At 41.4% G+C, this 24,307-nt stretch overlaps 1 long non-coding RNA gene across 2 annotated transcripts; it reads left to right on the forward strand.

Annotated features, from left to right (window-relative positions):
• Positions 1–6,186: 6,186 nt before the first annotated feature.
• Positions 6,187–23,839, forward strand: LOC122733627. 2 transcript variants are annotated; one of them, XR_006353931.1, is made up of 4 exons: positions 6,187–6,390; positions 10,755–10,854; positions 15,595–17,308; positions 23,048–23,839. It is a non-coding gene; the product is annotated as an uncharacterized LOC122733627 (long non-coding RNA). The 2 variants fall into 2 exon arrangements; XR_006353932.1 differs by having other exon boundaries at positions 6,193–6,390; positions 15,595–16,421.
• Positions 23,840–24,307: the final 468 nt, after the last annotated feature.

The following is a 24,307-nucleotide window of genomic DNA, read 5'->3' on the forward strand; positions in this document are numbered from 1 at the left end:
TTCAGGTCTTCGTGGCCTCTCTCCCTCTGTTCCCGTTATGGGTACTGATTACTGTAGGTAAGAGAACCTAGCATCCTGACTTGTAAATTATCCATTAACTGGGGTCTGAATCCCTTTTAGAGCTAATATCTGAATTAGAGCTTGGACCTTAGGTTTTTCTGTTAACCCCTTTTTGCCTCCTACATCAAATACTATACAAATTATTTGGAAAAATTGGTGAAGAAGTAGTTAAACCAAATTCCTTTTATGACACAAATATGGTGTTGATACCTAAACCAGGCAGAGCCAAAGCAAAGAAAGAAAATTATAGACCAATTGCCCTAATGAATATCGATGCAAAAATCTTAAATAAAATATTAGCAAGGAGATTACAGAAATTCATCACCAGGATAATACACTATGACCAAGTGGGATTTATACCAGGAATGCAGGGCTGGTTCAAAATTAGGAAAACTGTCAACATAACCAACCACATCAATAACAAAACTAACCAAAAATCATATAATTATCTCAATAGATGCAGAGAAAGCTTTTGACAAAATACCGCACTCGTTTCTATTAAAAACACTAGAATGACCAGGTGGGATTTATACCAGGAATGCAGGGCTGGTTCAACATTAGGAAAACTATTAACATAATCAACCACATCAATAAGAAAACCAACCAAAATCATATGATTATCTCAATAGATGCACAGAAAGCTTTTGACAAAGTACAGCACCCATTCCTAATAAAAACACTAGAGAGTTTAGGAATAGGGGGAGCTTTCCTTAGAATAATAAAAAGTATCTACCTAAAGCCATTAGCAAGTATTATATACAATGGAGATAAATTAGAGGCCTTCCCAATAAGATCAGGGGTGAAACAGGGATGTCCATTATCACCCCTATTATTTAATATTGTCCTAGAAATGTTAGCTTTAGCAATCAGAGAAGAGAAAGGAATTAAAGGAATTAGAATAGGCAAGGAGGAAACAAAACTATCACTCTTTGCAGATGATATGATGGTATACTTAAGGAATCCTCAAGAATCAAGTCAAAAATTACTTGAAACAATTAACAACTTTAGCAAAGTAGCAGGATATAAAATAAATCCACATAAATCATCAGCATTTCTATACATGACCAACAAAGTCCAGCAGCAAGAGATAGAAAGAGAAATTCCATTTAAAGTAACAGTAGATAATATAAAATACTTGGGAGTCTACTTGCCAAGACAAACCCAGGAACTCTATGAACACAACTACCAAACACTCTTCACACAAATCAAATCAGATCTAAATAATTGGAAAGATATCAATTGCTCATGGATAGGCAGAGCTAATATAGTAAAAATGACAATACTGCCTAAATTAATTTACTTATTCAGTGCCATACCAATCAGACTACCTAAAAATTATTTTATACAGCTAGAAAAAATAATAACAAAATTCATCTGGAAAAACAAAAAATCAAGAATATCCAGGGAAATAATGAAAAAAAATTCACAGGAAGGCGGGTTAGCGGTACCAAACCTGGAGCTTTACTATAAAGCGGCAGTCATCAAAACTATCTGGTACTGGCTAAAAAATAGAGTGGTAGATCAATGGAATAGGCTAGGCTCAGGAAATGCAGTAGTAAATGACACTAGTAATGTAGTGTTTGATAAACCCAAAGACTCCAGTTTCTGGGATAGGAACTCAGTATTTGACAAAAACTGCTGGGAAAACTGGAAGATAGTATGGCAGAAATTAGGCATAGACCAACATCTTACACCTTATACTAAAATAAGGTCAAAATGGATACATGATTTAGACATAAGAGGTGATACCATAGGTAAATTAGGAGAGAAAGGAATAGTGTACCTATCAGATCTTTGGAAAGGAGAACAGTTTTTGACCAAACAAGAGATAGAGTATATTATAAAATGCAAAATGGATGATTTTGATTATATTAAATTAAAAAATTTTTGTACAAACAGAAGCAATGCATCCAAAATTAGAAGGGAGGCAGAAAGCTGGGAAACAATTTTTGAGGCCAGTGCTTCTGATAAAGGCCTCATCTCTAAAATATATAGGGAATTAAATCAAATTTATAAGAATCCAAGTCATTCCCCAATTGAGAAATGGTCAAAGGATATGAACAGGCAGTTTTCTGATGAAGAAACCAAAGCTATCTATTCCCATATGAAAAAATGCTCTAAATCTCTAATGATTAGAGAGATGCAAATTAAAACAACTCTGAGGTACCACCTGACACCTATCAGATTGGCTAAAATGACAAAAAAGGAAGATAATAAATGTTGGAGAGGCTGTGGGAAAATTGGAACACTAATGCATTGTTGGTGGAGCTGTGAGCTGATCCAACCATTCTGGAGAGCAATTTGGAATTATGCCCAAAGGGCAATAAAGCTGTGCATACCCTTTGACCCAGCAATCCCACTTTTAGGTCTTTTGCCCAAAGAAATCATGGAAGGGGGAAAGGGACCCACATGTACAAAAATATTTATAGCTGCTCTTTACGTGGTAGCAAGGAATTGGAAGTTGAGGGGGTGCCCATCAATTGGGGAAAGGCTGGACAAGTTGTGGTATATGAATACAATGGAATACTATTGTGCTGTAAGAAATGATGAGCAGGAAGAGTTCAGAGAAACCTGGAGGGTCTTACGTGAGCTGATGATGAGTGAGATGAGCAGAACCAGAAGAACATTGTACACAGTATCATCAACATTGAGTGTTGACCTACTGTGATGGACTATATTCTTCTCACCAATGCAATGGTACAGAAAAGTTCCAGGGAACTCATGATAGAAGAGGGTCTCCAAATCCAAGAAAAAAAAAGAAAGAAAGAACTGTGGAGTATAGATGCTGATTGAACCATATTATTTCTTTTGTTTTGGGTGCTGTTGGTTTTTTTTCTATTTTGAGGTTTTGCATCACTGCTCTGATTCTTTCTCTTCTAACAGGATTAATGCAGAAATAGGATTAATGTTATTATGTGTATATATATGTATGTGTGTGTATATATATATGTATATGTATAGAGATATATAGATATAACCTATATCAGATTACCTGCTGTCTAGGGGAGGGGGGAGGGAGGGGAGGGAGGGAGAAAAATCTGAAATTGTAAAGCATGTATAAACAAAAGTTGAGAACTATCTTTACATGTAACGGAAAAAATAAAATACCTCATACATTAAAAAAAAAAGAGGGGGTCTTATAAAGATCAACAAGTTGTATGCTATTCTTATGGAAAGGATGCAGAGGTGTAGTCTAAATGATGGTATAATTAGGTGAAACTAGTACTTTATATAGTATTTTAAGGTTTAAAGAGTTTTAAATATATTATCTCATTTGGTAAAGGCATATTGCTTATTAAATTTGTAGATGATACAAAGTTGGAGAGGATTTCTAGCACAGAGATGCAGGATCCAAAAAGATATCAACAGATATGTGCATTTGCCTAAACATAATAAAAGAAATTTAATAAAGACCAAAAAAAAAACCACTAGAGAGCATAGGAATAGGTGGAGCTTTACTTAAAATAATAAGCGGTATCTACCTAAAACCATCAGCAAACATTATATGTAATGGAGATAAGTTAGAGGCATTCCCAATAAGATCAGGGGTGAAACAGGGATGTCCATTATCACTTCTATTATTTAATATTGTACTAGAAATGTTAGCTTTAGCAATAATAGAAGAAAAAGGAATTATACATGACCAACAAAGTTCAGCAGCAAGAGATAGAAAGAGAAATTCCATTTAAAGAAATGGTGGACAATATAAAATACTTAGGAGTCTACTTACCAAGACAAACTCGGGAACTATCAACCAGAGGAGTCTTGTCTAGTAGGAGAGCTTACAGTCTAATGGGAGAGCTTATGACATAATGCAGGGACTTATGATCTAATGGTCAGGGATTCAGTCCATAAACATTTCTTAAGTTTCTGCAAAGTCCAAGATGTTTTGCTAAGCACTGAAGACACAAAGAAAAGCAAAAGACAATCCTTTTTCTCAAGGCCTTCCCAGGCTCATAGGGGAGAAAATATACAAACAGGTAAATACAAACAAGCTCTGTACAGGATGATTTGGAAATAAGCAAGAAAATGAAGGCCAGGGCAGCTAAATGGTAGAGTGGATAAAGCACCGTCCCTGGATTCAGAAGGACCTGAGTTCAAATCTGGCCTAAGACACTTGACACTTACTAGCTTTGTGACCCTGGGCAAGTCACTTAACCCTCATTACCCTGCAACAAAGAGAGAATGAAGGCCCCATAAGTTAGGAGGGCTCGGGAAAGGCTTCTCATAAAAGCTGGGATGATAACTGAGACTTGAATCAAGTCAGGAAAACCAGGAGGTGGAGATGAGGAGGGAGAGCACTGCAGGGAAAGGGTACATCCCCTAAAAAGGGCCAGAGCTGGGAAATGGAGAGTCTTGTGCAAAGACCAGCAAGGAGGTCAGTTTCACTGGGTCACAGACTACCTGGGCAGGGGGAAGATAGGGTATAGAAAGAGCACAGATCTAGGGGAAAGTTTATGGTGGGCTTTGACTGCCAAACAAAGAATCTTATATTTGAGCCTTGAGGAGTTTCTCGAATAGTGGAGTGGCATGGCAAGACCTGGGTGTTGGGAAGATCACTTTACCCACCATTTCTTCCAAGCAAATGAATCCCTACCATAGTAACAGCTTCCCCTACTTCATTCTATTACAGAGAAGGAAATTCCCAATAATTTCATCCCTTGGTCTACCAAGCCATTTCTGGGTGTGTGTTGACTTAACTATCCCAGAGGAAAGCAAACCTGGCTATAGAGGAGGACCTGAGATATTTTTGCAAAATGTATAAAGCCCTCTGATGGAATAAAGACCTTGAGGCCAAGGCAGCTCTGACCTGGAAATAGAAAAAGGAAGAACTGGAGAAGATGAGCCTCATCTATTTTTATAAACAGCCTTTTCTTATCAGGCAATTTGTCCTATAGACTCGACTCCCAAGAACAGGGATCCCAAGGAGATCCCTATTATTTTTTCCCAGGGTGGCATTGATCTGTTACTGACATGAATTCTGGGAGGTTGGGCACATGTCCTGGGAGTACCTGGGAGATGTAGCTGCAGATGCTTATTGGGGAAAACATCTGCCCTGAAATGGGAGATTGCCATTTTGGCTGATGAGGATAGCTTGAGGACCACTTGAGTTGGGTGGAGGCTCTGACTGGCACAAGGTGCCAAACTGGGCAGGAATTTCCCAATCTCTACCCCATGTCTTCTCTTCTCCCAGCTCAGGGCTCCCACTTCAGCAGGTAGTTGAGCTTCTGGGTAAGAGACCATAGGGTTTGGCCTTGGATGTAACCCATCCACCCCCACACCCATCAGGAGAGATTGCTTAACATGCAGAGCCACCAGTACCATTAGCTGGCCTTAGGCCCCCAATGCACAATCCCTGAAAGCTAAGAACTCTGTCTCTGGCTGCTGAATGGGCTGACCTGTTGGTCTTATTACTCTGGCAGTCAACACCAACCAGGGAATTCTGGGCTCGGTGCTTCCTTCACTCTCAGTGTGAGTCATGAGGCCTTTGGCTCTCATCCCAATGGCCGACTATGCCAAATGTGAGAGCCTGGCCTCATGCTAGTGCTCAGTTCAAAATCACTGTTGGCAAGAGATGGAGCACTCTCAAGTCATTGAGTCTAACAACAACAGATCTACTTTGGACTCACACAGCATGGTGGGGATGGCAGATGACCAGTGTGGGTCTGGGTGCATCAGCCTGTGCTATCCATCATGTGTTTGAAGAGTCACAGGGCGGTTGTGCTGCCATGTGCCCTTGGGCTTCCTCTGAGGCATGCATGTGTGCCTAGGACTAGATCAGGCCTTACTGAAAGGATACTTGGTGGAACTATCCATTGTCTTTAGTGCTGAAGTGATGGTTTTTATCTGTTGATATCTCATGTTAACTAACCTGTTGTGTCAGTTCTTGAAAACTCATTTGGCAAAAGGTAAAAGCAGGGATAAGGCTTTCTCGGAACAAAGAAAGGGCAGAAGGGTGGGGCTCCCCACTCCTCTGGAAGGATATCACAGAGCCTCCTCCTGGAACTCCCTCCCTCCTGCTCAGGGATGAGATCATCCCTGCTCCCTCAGTGGTCCCACCTCTCCTATCTCCCATTGGCTGAGATCAGCCAGCACCAACACCACCCCACCCCTACAGTGATGTCACTTTATCCTGGTCTTCCACCAGCATCAGTCCTTTGTGTCTTTGGAAAAGGAGGTGGTTTGGGTCCCCAGTTCCATGAAGGCTGGGCATGGGGCCCTGGCAAGCTGGAGATCTGCCTTTCCTTTATCCTCTGCTCTCTACCCCTCCTTTACCTCCTTCTTGCACCCCTGACCAATTCCCAAGAGAGTTGCATGTGCTTGACTGAGGTAAGCTCTCCCTTTCCTGCTGCCCCTGCCCTCCTGCCCCTTCCTCTCCTTCCCCTTCCACTCCTCCTCTTATTTCCCCTACCTTTCCCCTCCTTATTCTTCTCTTAGATACCTCCCAAAGTTCTCCAGAACCTTCCTGCCCCCATAACCTTGTCAGTGCTCTAGGGGATGTGGGTGGTGTGTTGCATCAGTACTGATACCATTGTTTATGCTTGTGCTGTGTGTGTAAGTGGGATCTTGTGCGTAGGTGGCAGTGTGTGTTTATGTACACACATGTATACCTGTGTGTGCCTGCTTCTCCAGACTTCCCGTTTGCCTAGGGTGACTTTCCTGCCCAGGTCTTTGTCTTAAGGACTCAGTCCTTGGGAGGCAATGGGGTGGGGTGCTGGCCAGCTGGGTAAAGCTTTTGGGATGCTCCCTCCCCTCCTCAAGTGGAGGCTGCCTTCTTTCCTTCCTATTTCCTTGCTTCCTTCCTTCCTCCCTCCTGTCCTGCACCTGCTTGACCTTGGACTTAGTAAGAGAGGAGATAGTGATCGATCTCTTCCCCTTCCCCTTTTATCTCTCATCTGGCTTCCTTTGTTACATGCAGTGTGCCTATTACTAGATTAGGGCACTTACAGAGAGGATACTTGGTGGAGCTATCCATTGTCTTTGGTGCTGAAATGATGGGTTTTAATCTGTTGATACGTCATGATAACTAAGCTGTTGTGTCATTTCTTGAAAACTCATTTTGCAAAATGTAAAAGCTAGGACCAGGATTTCTCAGAACAAAGAAAGGGCAGAAGCGGGGTTGGCGCTCCCCATTCCTCTGGAATGATGTCATAGAACTTCCTCCCCTCCCTATGTCCTTCAGACATCCCTTCTCCCTCTGCTCAGGGAGGAGGTCAGCCCTGCTCCCTCAGTGGTCCAGGCTCTCCTGTCTCCCATTGGCCAGCACCAGCACTACCCCGCCCCTACTGTGATGTCACTATCTCCTGATCCTCCACCCCATCAGTCCTTCGTGTCTTTGGACAAAGAGGTAGTTTGGGTCCCCTGTTCTCTGGAGCCTGAGCAGAGAGCCTTGGAGGTCTGTCTGCCCTTCACTATCTTCCCCTCCCCTTGTCTCCTTTACCCGCCTCCCCGCCAATTCCCGAGGATCCAGCATGTGCATGGTTGGAAGTGTAGGAGGTAAGATCTTTCTCTTTGTTCTGCTGAACCTGGCCCTGCCCCTGTCCCTCCTGCTACTCCTTCCCTTTCTGCTGTTCCTGTCCTCCTACCCCTCCTCTTTTCCCCCTACCTTTCCTCTCCCTATTCTTCTCTTAGACAACCCCAGCCTCCCAACTACTCCTGAACATTCCTGACCCTGTAACCTTGCCTCAGTGCCCTGGGGCATGTGGGTGGAGTGTTGGGGGAATATTGATACCATTGTTTATGTTTGTGCTGGGTGTATAAGTGGGATCCTATGTGTGTGTGTAGGTGGGAGGGTGTGTGTGTGTATATGTGTGCATGTACACATGTTTCTACCTGTGTGCCTGCTTCTCCAGGGTTGCCTAGACTTCCAGTTTGCCTTGGGCTACCTCCCATCTTAGTCCTTTGTCTTGAGGGTTCAGGGCTTGGAGGGTAGTGGGGTGGGGTGGAGGGCAGCTGGGTAAATAAAGTCTTTGCGGATACTCCCTCCCCATATCCAGTAAAGGCTGGCATCTTCTCTTCCTTCATTCCTCCCTCCAGTCCTGCACCTGCTTGACCTTGGACTTGGGAAGAAAGGAGATAGTAGATGAAATCTTCCCCTCCCCTTTCTCCCCATCATATCTTCTGTTTGACCACATGGAACTTTTTTTTTTTTAGTGAGGCAATTGGGGTTAAGTGACTTGCCCAGGGTCACACAGCTAGTAAGTGTTAAGTGTCTGAGGCCGGGTTTGAACTCAGGTACTCCTGAATCCAGGCCGGTGCTCTATCCACTGCGCCACCTAGCTGCCCCCACATGGAACTTAATGTTATATTTATTTTTGTTCTGGTTTTAAAGGAACATTTCCCTGTAGGTTATTGTCAGACAGGAAGAGGTGACTGTCCGTGAATCTATGGATCTCTATGATTTACATCCTGAAAAAACCCAGTTGCTTTAATTTTCAGGTCTCTAATCAGGAGGGATTTGTAGCGTTTGGCCATATTGATGTAGGATGGTAAATAGCTGATCGAATTGATCGTGAGGCATCCCAAAAGAATTACTAAACTCAGTGACTCAGTTTCCTAAGTTTTATTGAACGACTGAGATACCTTTCTCATTTTTCTGGTATTTTCCCTGTGGTCATCACAAACAGAAAAGGGAAAGATGGTTATATTTATAAATAGAAAATAATTGATCATCTCTTCATTATCATAATCTCCACCTTAGGGAGGTACAGGGGAGGGCCTATCCTAATTTGGAGTTCCCGGGGGCTTCAGCCAGCCCCTGAGGTGGGGACCTTTTCCCTTGGAGGTGTGTTTTGGGAGTTTACATGTCATAAGGTGAACTTAAGGACAAATTTGGCCTTTTCTGTGCATGCCCCTAGGGACATGCTTAAAGTTGTCAATCTCAGAGGGTCTCTGTGTTTGTGGTATCTCTTTACTTAGAGGTGTCCTGTCATCTAATTTAAACATTTCAGCTATTGATGACCAATTAAGGTCTCTATGTCCTGTCACCTCAGGATTATGTTTAAGTGTTAGTTGATGGTAACCTGAATCTCCAGGTAACAACTGATAAGAATCCAAACTTTGGTTTATCTATTAGGTGGCATTGACAAGGGCTTAGATTTGAGGCCTATCTATTAATCTCCTTTCAAGATTGGGGTCTTTGGGTTATCTAGTATCCCTTTTTAGAGCTCAGATCTTAAATTTGTCTGTTAACTCTTTCTTCTCCTCCATCACTATGTTTATTGATAGTTTGAATTTCATCCTTTGAGAAGTTCCTGTTCATATCCTTTGACCTCTGGGAGAATGAATGGCTCTTTAATGTTTGAAATTGAAATCCTTACTTATATAGTTTGTATATGCAACATTTCTTAGAGGACTTTACTACCAAGATGTTTTTCCTCACTTACCTCTTACCCCTCGAATTTCACTGCATTAGATTTATCTCTGTCAGAACATTTCAGCTTTTTAGAAGCAGAATTATCCATCTTCTGTGATCCTCTCTGTCCCAACCTCTTCCCTGTCCATAGATGGGGAAAGTCATTTCCTCCTTGCTTCTCTAATTTGCTAATGATTCCCCCTTTACATCTAATTCCTATATCCATTTGTAGTTGAATTTGCTATGTGGCTTTGATAGAGGAGGCTAAAAGGGTTAACAGATAACCTATCAATAGTACCTAAAAGCGTTAACAGAGAAACTAAGGTTTGTGTTCTTACAGTAACCAAGAGGTTTTGTCCCTATCAACCCTCACCATCAACAGAGACAGTAACCAGGGACCATTAACCATGAATAGCCATTAATATTCCTAGATGACAGGACATCTAGAAACCAGATTTAAGTAAAGAGATATCATAAGCACAGAGACCCTCTGAGATTGACAAGTTTAAGCATGCCCTTGGGAACATGCACAGAAAAGGCCAAATTTGTCCTTAGATTCACCTTATGACATGTAAACCCCCAAAACACACCTCCAAGGGAAAAGGTCCCCACCTCAGGGGCTGGCTGAAGCCCCCAGGAACTCCAAATTAGGATAGGCCCTCCCCTGTACCTCCCTAAGGTGGAGATGATGATAATGAAGAGATGATCAATTATTTTCTGATTGCAAATATAAACATCTTTCCTTTCCTATTTGAGATACCTTTCCCATTTTTCTGGTATTCTCCCTGTGGTCATCACAGTCTTTCAATAAAGCTTAGGAAACTGAGTCACTGACTCTTGTAACTCTTTTGGGATGCCTCACGATCAGTCTGACCAACTAGTTACAACTCCACATCAGTGTGAAGTGTTCATCTCCTTTCAGATATCTCCAAAACTGCTTTTGATTTATGCTGTCTGTTGTTTTAATAACATACTGGGTCCTCCCCTGCCCCCCTCTACCCCAACTGCTTTCTTTGGAATTAGTATAGACTATGCTATTGTTTTTGTTTGCTTCTGTATATAGCATTCCTCATCTTTTCCGCTGATGAAACTTTATCTTAAACAAAAACCAATTGGTTTCTTAATCACAGACTTGTGGTAAGATTTGAGGCCTGCTGCTGACTAACATCAACCCAGACCCCTTTCTTTCCTCCTTCCATTTTTATCATGGAGATTTTTGACCTCTTTCAAAATTTTTTGATGTTTTCTTTTCTTGCATCACTGAGGTATCCCATGTATCTATCTCCCTTCCCCTCACTGAGAGCCATCCCATGTGACAAAGAATATTTTTTTCTTGTAGGGAGGAAGAAAAAAGTCAGCCTGAGTGATGGATACATTTGGAAAATGTGAGCAGTGTACCAGTTGTGGACCTCTCCCCTCCAGGAAGGGCTAAGTTGATGGTGCCATATCTTGTTTTGATTCCTAATTAATCTTCAACATTTTGTCCCATGTACTTCTAATTTTTGGTGCATTCTTCTTTTCTTGGAAATTGTGCTCACCATGTCTACTGTTTTCTTGCCTCTGCTTACTTCTCTCACCATCAGTTCTCAAAGTTCTTTCTGTATTTTTTTGTATTCAGCACATCCATCATTTCATTTGTTGTAGTAGTAATATTCCATGACATTCATGTTCCCGGCTATGTTTAGCCATTCCCCAATGAATGCACATCTACTTTTTTGTCCTTTTTGACATTTCATAGGGTTGCAGGTAAAACCTCAGGGCTCTTTTGTTTTGTATTTCATTTGTGATGGGTAAAACTAAATGTGTGTGGTTACCTTATCTGTCCCCTTGTGGGGAAAGCTAGCTAGGACAACAGTTTAACAGTTTAGGTATTAAGCATTTATTAAAATATATTAGAGGTTAACAAAGAGAGAACAAGTATCTCTGAAAGAATAGGAAAACCCTAACTACCTCAACCACTCCTGGTTTAGTTGTCAACCCCATGAGGTTTCAAATACCAACTGACAAAACTGACTGCCTCACACACTGCTTCAAGCTGATTGGTCAAGAGTGGTCTCATGTTGATGTGAGGTAACTTCGGGACACTGAACCTTAGAAAGGTCCACCCATGCCCTCACAGCAGGGGGCCTATGGTGATAATATTCTCACACTCCCCCCTGTGCTTCATTAGGAAGAATTTTTCTTCAACGAAGCAATAACATTACATATACCCCTTTAGTCTTTGTGAACGTGTCGCTCAATTTCTTTTCTTTTTTTTATTCCCTTTACATTGTTAGTTATAAGTATATGTAATGAAATAAACATAGTGAAAGTCAGGTCAAGCCCTCATTGTAATATTCATTAATTGTTAGCCAATTAGTGGGGCAGCTAGGTGGCATAGTGGATAAAGCACTGGCCCTGGATTCAGGAGGACCTGAGTTCAGGTCTAGCCCCAGACATTTGACACTGACTAGCTGTGTGACCCCGGGCAAGTCACTTAACCCTTATTGCCCTGTCCCTCAAAAAATAAAAGTAAAAATTGTTATCCAATTAGAATTGATTGCCTCCCCTCTTCTAAAAGGGCATATAAAGTGTGAGCTTGCACCAGGCTGCCTTTGGTCTAAGAGAAAGACAGCCAAATGACCATCATTTTATTAAAATGCTGGCATTATTAACAAAAGGATTAAGTTACCAAGAATTGATGTCTCTGGAACCCTTTTTAAATGTCACACTCATGGCAAACCAGGAAGGGATCAGATCCTTGCACTCTAGATTCTTCATCATTTTTTTAATTGTTTTTTGTTTTGTTTTGTTTTGTTTTGGTTTTGGTTTTTTTTGGTGAGGCAATGGGGGTTAAGTGACTTGCCCAGGGTCACACAGCTAGTAAGTGTTAAGTGTCTGAAGCCGGATTTGAACTCGGGTCCTCCTGAATCCAGGGCTGGTGCTCTATCACACTGCGCCACCTACCTGCCCCCTTGTTGTTTTTTTTCCAGGGCAATGGGGTTAAGTGACTTGCCCAAGGGCACATAGCTAGTAAGTGTCAAGTGTCTGAGGCTGGATTTGAACTACTCAGGACCTCCTGAATCCAAGGCCAATGTTTTATCCACTACATCACCTAGCTGCCCCTATTGGTTTTTTTATTTGTTTTTTTTGGGGGGGGGGGGTTGGTGAGGCAATTGGGGTTAAATGACTTGCCTGGGGTCACACAGCTAGTAAGTGTCAAGGGTCTCAGGCCAGATTTGAACTCAGGTCCTCCTGAATCCAGGGCCGGTGTTCTATCCACTGCACCACCTAGCTGCCCCTCCAATGCAATACTGAATAATATTGATGACAGTGGGCAGCCTAGTTTCCCAGCTGACCTTACTGGGAATACTTCTAGCTTATGCCCATTACAAACAATGCTTGCTAATGGTGAAAAATACTTATCAATTTAAAGAAAAGTCCATTTATGCATATTCTTTCAAGTATTTTTATTAGAAATGAGTGTTGTCCTTTGTCAAATACTTTTTTGCATCTATTGATATTACCACATGATTTTTGTTACACTTCTTACTGATATAATCAATTATGTTAAGTTTTCCTTACGTTGAACCATTCCTGCTTTCTTGGCATGAATTCCACTTGGTCCTAATGTATAATCTTTTTAATATATTGCTATAACCTTTTTGCCAGTATTTTATGTAGAATTTTTATACCTATATTCATTAGTGAAATTGGTCTATAATTTTCTTTCTCTGCTTTTAATTTTTCTAGCTAAGGTATAAGTACTGTACTTGTTTTTTTTTAAAGGAGTTTGGGAAGACCCCTTCTTTGCCTATTATTCCAAATAATTTATTTAATATTGCAATTAGTTGGTCTTCGGATGTTTGATAAAATTTGCTTGTCATTCCATCTGTTCCTGGTACTTTTTACTAAGGAAACTCCTTTATGGCCTGTTCAATTTCTTTCTTTTTCTTTTTTTTAATTTCTTTTTTAAAAAAAATATGTCTTTTAGATATTCTATTTTCTCTTCTAATCCAGGCAGTTTTTATTTTTGTAAATAGTCTTTCATTTCACTTAAACTCTTTTTTTTTTAGTGAGGCAATTGGGGTTAAGTGACTTGCCCAGGGTCACACAGCTAGTAAGTGTTAAGTGTCAGAGGCCAGATTTGAACTCAGGTACTCCTGACTCCAGGGCCGGTGCTCTATCCACTGCGCCATCTAGCTGCCCCTCACTTAAACTCTTAAATTGTAAGCATGTAATTGGGCAAAATTACTCCTTATCATTGCTTTGATTTCACCTTCTTTAGTGGTACATTTACCCTTTTCAGTTTTGATACTAGCAATTCAGTTTTCTTTTGGAGCTTTTCAAAATGATATTAAACTATGCTTTATCTATTTTATTGATTTTTATAATAGCAGCTGCTAGTGTTATTTATTAATTCCATGGTTTTCTTACACTCGATTTTATTAATTTCAGTTATAATTTTTAGGATGTCCAACTTAGTGTTTAACTTGGGCATTTTTAATTTGTTTTTCTAGTTTTCTTTTTAAGTGCATACCCAATTCATTAGTCTGCTCTTTATTTTTTATTGATATAAGCACTTAGAGATATAAATTTACCTCTGATTATTTCTTTTACTCTATCCTACAGGTTTTCTTATGTTATTTCATTATTGTCATTTTCTTTAATAAAGTTACTGATTGGTTCTATTATTTCACCCATACATTCTTTTCTTTTCTTTTTTTTTTTGGTGAGGCAATTGGGGTTAAGTGACTTGCCCAGGGTCACACAACTAGTAAGTATCAAGTGTCAGAGGCCAGATTTGAACTCAGGTCCTCCTGACTCCAGGGCCGGTGCTCTATCCACTGTGCCACATAGCTACCCCTTCACCCATACATTCTTTAAGATTAGTCTGTTTAGACTCCAATTAGGTTTTTTCTATATATCCATGGTCCCTCAATTAATATATTTTTATTGCATTGTGATCTTTACAGGAAACATTTAATATTTCTGCTTTTAGCTATAACATTTTTGTACCCTACTATATGGTCAAGCTTTGTAAAGGTAGCATGTACCACTGAGAAAAAGGGGTATTCCTTTCTATTTCCTTTCAATTTTCCCCAGATATCTCTCATCAGGCTTATCTAAGATTCTACTCACTTCTTTAACTTTCTTATTTCTTTTTTAGTTAGGTTAATTTCATTTTGAGAAAAGAAGATTAAAACCCCCCACTATGTCTACCTGTCATTCACTCAAGTTTTCTTTTTAAAAGACAGATGCTATGGTATTTGGTGCATAGAAGTTTAATATTGATGTTGCTTCACTATCTATGGTTCATTTTATCACAATGTAGCTTCCTTGTTTATGTCTTTTAATTAAATGTATTTGAGTTTTGTCTTTGGCTGATATCATGATTGCTACCCCTCCTTTTTTTGTACTGGCTGAAGCTTAATATGTTCTACTCCAGCCCTTTATTTTAACTTTGGGTGTATCTCTCCCTTTTACATGTGTTTCCAGGAAGCAGCGTACTGTTAGATTTTTATTTCCATTTAGGGGTTGATTTCCTGTCCATTTTTTGCTAAATTGGTGTTACTTCTCCCTTCTGTTTTCTACCAAATGCAACTTTGCCCAGTAACTTAGGGGAGGAAGAGAGGGAAGCTGGAAGGCATTCGTATGCTCATGGAAGGAGGGGATCCGCACAGGGTGCAAGGACACAAAGGGCCTAGGGACAGAGAAGTAAGAACTGGAGGAAGATGTGGGGCCAGTGCCAGCCACATGTGGTCCTGGCTGGAACCAAAAAAAAAGAACATGGAGGATGAAATACGGACACTTTGGGCCTGGATATGGACCCAGGCAGGAGAGAACAGGTGACATGTGGGGCCTGGGGACAGGCACAAGATACCTGAGCATGGATGGACAGAAGACAAACACACAGGGGCTGGGCACTCCAGCAGGTGGCCAGAGCAGAGCAAAGATCTCCTCTCCCTGTACTGGAGGTCCCAAGCCTAGCCCTGGATCCAGCAGTGGTGGTGGTCTCTCCATGTATTCAAAACCCTGTTCTATCCTCTTCCCTGCCCTCCATTAATATCCTTGAGATCTGACTTGGTTTAAAAAAATTATCAATGTTTTCTCTTTCTGAAAACACAGTATTCCATACCTACCTCTCCCTCTCCCCCTCCCTGAGAGCCGTCCCTTATGACATATCATATTTTTTTTAGAAAAGAAAACCAAAGTCAGGACAACTATAACATTCAGAAGAAAAATACTTGTGGATGAAGATACCATCTCTGAGAACATTCCACTTACTACAGGCTTGCTTTCTGGGGAAGCACATCTAGTCTCCGAACACTCAGAGGAAAAGATACTTGTGCCTGAAAACACTGTTTCTGAAAACATGGCTGTTACTACACAATTACTTTCTGGGGAAATGCATCGAGTGTCCAAGCACTCAGAGGAAAAGATCCTTGTTGCAGGAGACACTGTCTCTGAGAACTTAACAGTTACTACAAAATTACTTTCAGGGGAATCACATCTAATCTTAAAACATTCACTAGACAAGACATTTGGGGTTGAAGACACTGTCTCTGAGAACATTCCACTTACTATAGGCTTGCTTTCTGGGGAAGTACATCTAGTCTCTGAACACTGAGGAAAAAATACTTGTGACAGGAGACACTGTCTCTGAGAACTTAACAGTTACTACAAAATTACTTTCAGGGGAAATACATCTATCTAATCGTAAAACATACACTAGACAAGACTTTTGGGGCTGGAGACACTGTCTCTGAGAACATGCCGGTAACTATAAAATTGCTTTCTGCTGACACACATCTAGTATTAAAACATTTTGTAGACAACACATCCGGGGGGCTGGAGACACTGTCTCTGAAAACAAATCGGCGACCACAGGCTTACTCCCAATGGAGTATAGTCCTTCAAGACAAGACGCAATCTTTAATGAAATCGAAGACTTTCAAACATTCCTGATGAAAAGACCCGAGCTGAATAGAAAATCACACACAAGACTCAAGAGGACCCAAAAAAGGTAAACATGAAATAGAAATCATGATGGACTCAAGAAGGTTAACTTGTGTAGCCTTCTATAAGGGAAAATAATTTATGCATTTTTCAGAATTTCATTATTATTAGGAAGTTAGAATGGCTCTACAGAGCAGAAGGGTCTGGGAGGGAGTTGATTAGGTTGAGATGATCAAAATGGATAGGTGAGAAAGAGGGATGCAGTGGGAGAAGGGGAAAGAGAGAGAAAGATTGGGGGTGGGGGGGAGAATTGTCTTAAGTAAAAGAGATGCCCCAGGAAGAACTTTTACAATGGAAGGAAAAATGGAGGGTGGGTTGGGCAACATTTGAACCTCAGTCACATGTAAAGTGCTTCAGAAAGGAAAAATACATATACATACTCAATTGGCAATACAAGTCTCTCTTACCAGCTAGGGAAGTAGGGGAGAGTAAAGGGATAAGAGAAAGGGGAGTCAGAACTCGGGGGGCAGATAAAAATGGCAGAGTTCAGAAGCAAAACAGACATTTATGGAGGGAAAGGATAAAAAGCCAGAGAGAGAAAAGAAGTGAGAGGGAGAGAGAGAGAGAGAGAGAGAGAGAGAGAGAGAGAGAGAGAGAGAGAGAGAGAGAGGGAAAGGGAGAGAGTCTCCAAGAAAAGCAGAAGAGAGGAGCAGAGAGACCACCACCACCACCACCACCGTTGGATCAGGACTTGGCTTGAGACCTCCAGTGCTGAGAGAGACTTGCCCAGCTCCACCCACCAGCGTGTCCAGCCCCAAGGGTCTCTCTTCCATCCAGCTGTGCTCAGTTACTGCATGCCTATTGCTGACCTCCACAGGCGCCCACCTTCCCCTCTCTGTATCCATCTCTGGCCCCACTTATCTGCCCTCCACCTGTTGTTCCTGTTAGTTACAGGTAGGCCCTCAAGTGGTTGGTCCTGGCACGCAGGGGTTTCTGGATTTCTCCACCTCCTTTTTCCCTGTCCCTCATGTGTCCTTAAACCATGTGCCAGCCCCCTCCCTTTATAGCCACAGGATCACCTTCCTGGATCCAACCCTCACTTTCTTCTTTCCATCAGGGCAACAATTCACATTATGTAAGAATATATTACGTGTAGGGGGCAGCTAGGTGGCACAGTAGATAAAGCACTGGCCCTGGATTCAGGAGGACCCAAGTTCAAATCCAGCCTCAGACACTTGCACTTACTAGCTGTGTGACCTTGGGCAAGTCACTTAACACTCATCACCCCACAAAACAAACAAACAAAAACAAAGAATATATTATATACTCTGTAATTTCCCTGCAGTTTTCTGCTTTATTTCTAATTTTGTCTGCCTTGGGTTTTTTGTGCAAAACCTTTTAAATTTGAGGAAATCAAAATTACTCAGTTTTCATCTCATTCTGAATTCTTCCCTTTTCTATAAATCTGTTCCATCAAATTTTGTTTTTCTTACCTGGCGTACTATGAAAAAAACCTAATCGGAGCCAGACAGGAAAAACAAAGTACCAGGTTATTTGTCCCAAAATGAAGCAGTCATGAATCATCTCGAGACCACTTCCAAAGAAGGAGCTCAAAGATGCCTTTTTTGTGAAGGTTTATAAACAGGGTGGTATCAGTCTCATCAGCATGACACAATTCAGCTTAAAAGCAAACACTATAACAAAAATGTATAAAATACAAATCCGTTTACCAATTTCGACCATAAAAAGAACGTATGGAATGCCAATCAGTTTGATACTTTGATAGAAAACGCTATAAGATTATATGAACCCAAAAGGGATTTGTCAAGAACAAGGATGCCCAGATGTTTTTACAAGAGAGGGACTTAACTATCCTGGGGAAAGAAGTCAGTAGATGGGAATTTATCTGCTAGCTAAGTTCAGTTTGGAGTTAAGCTGGAGCGTATTTTGATCTTATTAATCCAAGGTTTCATAAAATCCTTGTAGATAATAAGGTGGTGTATACATTCATCATAACATGTGACAGGTAAAATATTCCATGCTTCCCTAATTCATCACCCTTAATGATTAAATCAGGTACCGATTTAGAACTAATTTCACTATAGTCAGATGTGTATCTGTGCCTAATTTCTCCCAAGCGGTTTTCCAGTTTTACCAATGGTGGAGCTTTCCTATAGTAAGTCTCCAGCAGATGGCTAAATTACACACCAACAATTGTTGGCAGATACTGATTTCTTGTCCCCATATCTTGACTGTTTTGGTTGGTCAAAGACAAGATCAGAGTGATCATTTAGTGCTATCTATTGTGTTCCTCATCTATTCCACTCATCCTCCACACTCTTTCTTCCCCAGTACCAACGTTTTTGGTGAGAGATCTGGTAGTGGTAAGTCACCTTCCTTCACTTTTTTTCTCATTGATTCCCTTGCTATTCTTCACCTTTTGTTTTTCCAGGTGAATTTTTTTTCAGGGGTTTTTTTCCTAGTTCTATAAAAATTGTTGTAAATTTAATTGGTCTAGCACTGAATAAGTAAATTAATTTATGTAGAATTGCCATTTTATTATACTGGCTTGGCTTACCCAGGAGCAGTTTATATTTTTATGCTTGTCAAGATCTGATGTTATTTCTATGAAAAATGTTTTGTACTTGTGTTCATATAATTGCTAGATTTTGTCTTAGCAGGTAGCCTCCCAAGTATTTTCTATTATCTGGTTATTTTAAATGGAATTTCTCTTTGTGTCTCTTCCTGCTGGACTTTGTTGGTGATATAGAGCAATGCTGATGATTTCTGTGCGTTTATTTTACATCCTACAACTTTGCTGAAGTTGTTAATTATTTCAGGTAGGTTTTTTAGTGGATTCTCTAGGATTCTGTAAGTGTGTCATCATATCATCTTCAAGAATGAGTTTTTTTCTTCACTGCCTATTCTAATTCCTTCAATGCATTTTCTTGTCTTATTGCTATAACTAGCATTTCTTTTTTGTGGGGCAATGAGAGTTAAGTGACTTGCCCAGGGTCACACAGTGTCAAGTGTCTGAGGCCACATTTGAACTCAGGCCCTCCTGAATCCAGGGCCAGTCCTTTATCTACTGTGCCACCTAGCTGCCCCCTACAACTAGCATTTCTACAACAATATTGAATAATAGATGTGATTATGGGCACCCTCCTTCAGCCCTAATCTTAATAGTCTATCCCTATTCCAAATCATGATGGTTTTAGATAGATACTACTTATCATTTTAAGGAAAGCTCCATCTATTCCTATGTTGTCTAGTGTTGTTTTTTTTAATAGAAACAGATGCTTTTTCTGTGTCTACTGAGATGATCATATGATTTTTGTTGTTTTTTCTTATTGATATGGTCAATTTTGTTGATAGGTTTTTGAATATTGAATCAGCCCTGCACTGCTGCTTTAAATCCCAACTGAACATAGTTTATGATCTTTGTGTATGTTTAGCTGGAATCTCCCTGAATGTGGTTTTTTTCATATTCTGGGATTATATTGGTCTCTCACTTTTTGTCTCTGTTTTTGCTCTTCCTGGTTTGGGTATCAGCACCCTATTTGTGTCATAAAAGGAAATTTGTAGGACTCCTTTTTTACCTTTTTCCCCCCAAATACTTTATAGAGCATTAGACTTAATTATTATTGAAGTGTTTGGTGGAATTCAAATGTAAATCCATTGGGTCCTGGGGATTTTTTTCCTAGGGAAATCCTTGATATCTTGCTCAGTTTCTTTTTCTAAGATAGACTTATTTAAGCATTCTATTTCCACTTCTCTTGACCTGGGTAATTAATATTTTTGCAAATATTCACCCCTTTTATTCAGATTATCAGATCTCTAGGCAGACAATTAAGCTCCATCACTGCTGGCATCAGGAATCCTGGCCTAAAAAATTAAAATTGGGGGTGGGAACTGGGGTGGGGAGAGGTGGTAGTAGACAGGAAAGGACCCAGTGCAGATTTCACATAGCTCACCACTTGGAATTCCTGAAAGCTGCCTCCTTACTCTAATTTGGACATGTGGAAGGGATGGTGCCAGCAGCCAGTTTAGGTCTAGGTGGCACCAAAGAGACTTACGTAGAGACCTACTAATCCCTGATCACTGTGCCTAAAGGAACTGTGCTGAACTGAGTTAACAAGTAGGTGTGCTCAGTCCCTTTGGTAAACAATTAAGCCTCTCCCTCTACCCCCAAGATATAGCCAGAAAAGTGCTGTGGAGAAAGAGCCACAGTCCTCTTGCAATGCAGGCACATAGATAAATCTGGATTGGATCCAGGAATGAGGAAGGGCCCATCAGTTCTATCCAGTGTCCAAAACCCGTCTCCCTTCCCTCTTCCTCTTCTTCTCTCCCCTTTTCCCTTTCTTCTTCACCTGCCTTAGGAAGAGCCTCTGTTGTCGTCCCTTCCTGAACATAAAGGTAGCAGAAGGAAGGGGTGATGAAAGGGAAGAGAGGAGGAAAATGAGGGGAGCAGGGCAGAGGGGAGGAGAATGGGAAAGGAAAGGGAAGGGGGGGGTGGCAGCTTTCCAGGTGCAGGTTTTCTAAGTGGGAAGGCACCTGTGAGTTTACTCATTCTTGCCCCTGGATAAAGGGGCTGACTAACAGAGAAACATTGAATCTTACAGTTGGAAAGGATGTCAGAGGCCACTTAGTGCAACCCTTGTCTGAGGATGAATGCTCTCTGTGACCTCCTAGACTACTGCTCATTCTTTGTTTAAAACTTGAAAGTGACCCCCCCAACACACACACACACACACACACACACACAGCCTCACCCTGAGGCAGCTCATTCCACTTTGGGAAGTTCTTGATTGTTTAGAGTTTTTCCTGAGATCCAGCATAAATCTGCCTCTTGGACACCTCTCCCCCTTCCTTGCTCCTAGCCCTGCTGACTGCACTTTGGATCTTTTTCTGGACTCTCTTATTTCTTTGAAAACGGACTAAGAAGGAATTAACATTTTTGACAATCAGGTCAAAATGTTTATTTATATTTAGCGTTAGTCAATTAAATTTCACATCATTGCCAACATGCACCTTCTACTTGCCAAAATGATTTACCTTGATAAACACACCATCTCAATGATTGTGTCCCCATAGAATTTAAGGTCCTCAAGAGCAAAGATTGGTTTAAGTTTTTTTTATTCCCACTGTCTGCCCTGTGGTAGGTTGAATCAATGCTATATGAATGAATGAATGGATGGATGCAAGTCATTAGAAAAAATGTAGTACAAAAACTTCACCAGAGTCCTCCCTCCAGGCTGACAATAACCTGCACAATCTAGGTAAGGTGGTTGAAAGAGTTCAGATTCCTCTTTTGTGTTTGGCCCCCATTTGTCTTTTTGTACACCCTGACATCATGAGAGACTCTGGCAAATGCCTGATAAAACACAGATATTATGTGTCCATGGCTATTCCTCAGTCTGGTCAATGGTGTTAATCAAACGGTGGCTCTTGGGTCAGATTATTCCTGGTACACTGATGGCTCCTGCCTCCAAAAGATTCTGGTAAATCAACTTCTGAGCATGTTATCACCACCACTGAGGAAGCCATTGAATCAAGAACCCTTCCTTTGGCCTCTTCAGCTCAACAAGCTGAACTTGAAGCTCTGACACCATCTTGTGAATTGCCAAAAGGGAAATGAGGGGACATTTACATGGATAGCAGGTATGCTTTTGGGGTGGCACATGATTTCAGGATGTTATGGAAATATCAAGGGTTCCTGACTTCCTCTGGCACTTCCATGAAAAATCCCTCTTGTTGCCAGCAGCAGTGGCTGTTATAAAAGTTCCAGGACACTCCCATGAAGACTCTCCCCATGCCTGGGGTAATACCCTTGTTGACCTGCATGCCAAATAAACTGCTCAGAAGCCCCCGATCTCTATAGGTCTGTCTTCCTTTACATCTGCTGGGCCTGCTCTCAAATTAACATTCACCTCAGCAGAGCCTGCTGTTGTCTAAGAGGCCATGTCTTGTCCCATTCCAAGACATGGTAAGATGAGAAGGCTGCAAAAAGGAGAAAGCCTCTGTGCTCTGGCATGGGCCAAATGGATGCCCAGTCCTCCCTGACTCTCTCTGTGTCTTCTTGTGATGGAATACCTGCACTCTTTAAATCACTGAAGCCCTGACAGGATACTTAGTTTGGGCTGCAAATATTGGTGGGGGAAAAAGAGACCAGCTGCACATGATGTTTACCTACAATGTGAAATCTGCCCCAAATATCATGTTAGCAAGCCCCTAAGACTTCCACCAGGGAAATTCCCTCTCCTTGGGCTCCCTTTCAAGTCTGGCAGATTGATTCTATTTAGTTCCTCCCCTACTCTAGTGATGTTTCTATTAGTCATGGTCTGCATGTTTTCCCTGATCGGTGGAGGGTTTTCCTTGCAAACAAGCCACTGCAACAGCCTTAGCCAAGCACCCCCAATCTTCTAGTCTGGTACAATTTATCCATGGAATTCAACTTGCAAATATATGGATGATTGGGGTCTGCCATGGCCAAAAGCCCTAGTTCTTCTGAAACTTAGGGTGTCCCCTTTTGGTAAATATTTTCTTTCAGCCTTTGAAACCATTACTGGACATCTTATGACCTTTTCCTCCCAGTGACTCCCTCACCACCAAGGTTTCCCTTCTCTCCTACTGCTGGGATTCACTCAAAACTTTTTGAGACATTAACTATCATATTTCTCGGTCATTTTTTAGGGACTCAATCCTGAATCAGTCTTCCTTGCAGTTGGAACCCAAAGAAAAGGCCCTACCAAGTCCTGCTGACCAAACCCTCTTCTGCAACACTGAAAGGAATTGACAGCCGGATGCACCTATGACATCTGAGGAAGGCTCCAATCCCCCAGTGGACAGCCCCGCTCACTAACAGTGATACCAAAGTCCATCTGACCTGGGAAAAGAAGCAGACAACAGCAGGGGTAGACCCCTGAGAATCCTGTGTTCCTTGCCCCAGCTTACATTCATTTAGAACTTTTCCATCCTATGTCCCTGTACCAGCTACTGAATGTACCCGACTTGTTAGTCTTTCTGTATTATCTACTCCCATGAGCAAATTAGTTTTCAAAATTGGTAAATATGTAAAAAAAATCAACCCCCTTTATAAATCAAATCAACTTTAGCAGGATAACTCTTGTTCCCATGAAACATTGGACCCTTGTCACATCTTTTCAGTCATCAACAGAATTCCAGACTTCCTCTTGGCCAAGAGGATGAAATGACAACCACAGCTGACTGAGAACTGACTGATCCTGCCCTGGTCTCTATTCCCAAGCCAGTGAATTACCTGGGGCTGACCTAGTATTACCATTCTGGCTTCTCATTATTTTGTAAACCTCAGACTCCCCCCTCCTAAAGGTAATTTCTTTACTCTATCATAATATTCTATATAAATTGTGTTCCCAATCCCACTCTAGGTACTCCTAACACTTGCCATGGGGTACCATCAAGTGTAAGTCTTTTGTGCTGATTAAAGACCTTCATTTTGTCAAATCTATTGGTTTCATTAGTTTCAAGATTGACCCATTTTACAGATGAGGAACCCAAGTCACAGAGAGGACCAGGGACTTCCCCAAGATCACAGGTGGTAAAACTAGCAGGCAAGTTTCAACGTCAGGTCTAATGATTCCAGATCCAGTTCTTTCTACTGTTTCCCCTCCATTGTCTCTGTAGTGTTGAGTACTAGTGTTGAGTACTTACTAGAAGTTGGGAGTTGTACCAACCATCCTCCCTCTCCCCCTGGGTCTCAATTCCTTGAAGGCTGTTGGATGACAGAAGGGGCTCAGGAGGATAAGTTCCCCCCATGAGCTGAGATACTGAAGAAGGAGCTGGACCAGCCAGTATTGGGAGTCATAGGGAGGAGTTTGTGATAAGGCACTTGCACCTGGGTAGGTAGTAGTCTTTAATGGCCAGTTGACAAAGTGGATTTCCATGCTGTCCTACACCAAGGGGCCCCCTTTT

Source organism: Dromiciops gliroides, chromosome X (genome assembly GCF_019393635.1).
Source record: "Dromiciops gliroides isolate mDroGli1 chromosome X, mDroGli1.pri, whole genome shotgun sequence".
NCBI lineage: Eukaryota > Metazoa > Chordata > Mammalia > Microbiotheria > Microbiotheriidae > Dromiciops > Dromiciops gliroides.